We start from the raw sequence: 252 nt of genomic DNA on the forward strand, positions 1-252 counted from the left end.
CATGCTGAAATCAGCCCTCGCTGCAGCCAAGAGAGGGTAGGAAGCCTCTACTTCCTTCCAAATCATCTCCGGCAACCTCGAAACAGTGTAAACTGCTGTTTGGGGTGTTCTTGGACAGCAATCTGCTGTCCGGAGCAGTTTGGACAGCAGCGACGTCATCCGGAAGGGCTCGGACAGCAGCCTTCTTCCTTGGGGAAGGCTTGGACAGCAGCCACGCAACCTCCGGAGGCTTCCAAACAGCAAAATCTGCTG

Source organism: Dendrobium catenatum, unplaced genomic scaffold, assembly GCF_001605985.2.
Source record: "Dendrobium catenatum unplaced genomic scaffold, ASM160598v2 fragScaff_scaffold_1022, whole genome shotgun sequence".
Lineage (NCBI taxonomy): Eukaryota > Viridiplantae > Streptophyta > Magnoliopsida > Asparagales > Orchidaceae > Dendrobium > Dendrobium catenatum.